Source organism: Podarcis erhardii (genome assembly GCF_964252035.2).
Source record: "Podarcis erhardii genome assembly, chromosome: 15".
Lineage (NCBI taxonomy): Eukaryota > Metazoa > Chordata > Lepidosauria > Squamata > Lacertidae > Podarcis > Podarcis erhardii.
Window position 1 is genome coordinate 26,657,135 of NC_138505.1, and position 1,132 is coordinate 26,658,266.

The following is a 1,132-nucleotide window of genomic DNA, read 5'->3' on the forward strand; positions in this document are numbered from 1 at the left end:
TACCAAGGGTTTGATTTCTCTCTCCTCACCCCACTTTGCACTACAGCCTCAGGTTGCGTTTAATGGACATTCATTTGTGTGATGTTTCTTTAAACTACCTCTGTCTGCAGCAGAGATCAGGAGTGCAGAACTGTTGTGTGGATAAAGGATAAATGAAAACTCTTCTCCAGCATCAGATACTGCCCTGAATATGTTAGTAGGGTGCAGGGGGTGGGCACCCACTAAGAATACCCACTGAGACCTGTGGGTATAGGGTAGTATACAAATTTAATAAATAATAATAAATAATAATCTGGAAGCATAGTAATTATTGCCATGGACCATTAGCAATAAATGGAAGATTATGTTCATGTTTGTTAATAGTGGCAACAGATAGAAGTCACAGCTGCTCTGGGTACTTAGGCAATGTCCTGCTGGTTGGTGAAAGGCAGCCTCCTTATCCTCTCCGTGATGTGAAGTGTCTGGGAAAGAAACTGAGGTGCCTGTGCATCTTTTTCTCACGTACAATAAGGAATCTTGCCAGCATTCCTTCTGCTGGGGTCTCCACCATGTGGGGTCTCGCTTGCAGGGGGAGAAAGAGACGAACCTTGGACTCTGCAAAGCTTTCCACATCTCAGCCTGGATGTTGGTTAAAGCACGGTGCTGATAATACCAAGGTTGCAGGTTCAATCCCTGTTTGGGACAGCTGCATATTCCTTCATTGTGAGGGGCTGGATCCTCAGACTCTACAACTCTTATGATTCGATCAAAGCAGTTCAGGCCTTTGACAGTGTAAAGCAGGGGTCGGCAAAGTTTTTGTGGCTTGGGCCAGTTCACAGTCCTGCAGACGCTACAGTGGTCCAGAATGCGCACACACACACGTGCAAACACTATTTCCGGCGCAGAGGAAGCATGCACAGCTTCCCAATGGCTGCAGGAGCTTCCTACAGCCAATGGGAAGCCAGCCAGCATTGTGGAAGGCGGTCCCGGCTCTGCTCTGCACCAGTTTAGTGTGGTGCACGGGAGCTGGGCAGCGGAGGTCTATGGGCCGGTTAAACAACCCCCATGGGCTGCTTGTGGCCCATGGGCCTTAGGTTGCCGACCCCTGGTGTAAAGAGCAATTAAGAGTAACTGCTATAGCAAATGCTCTCAC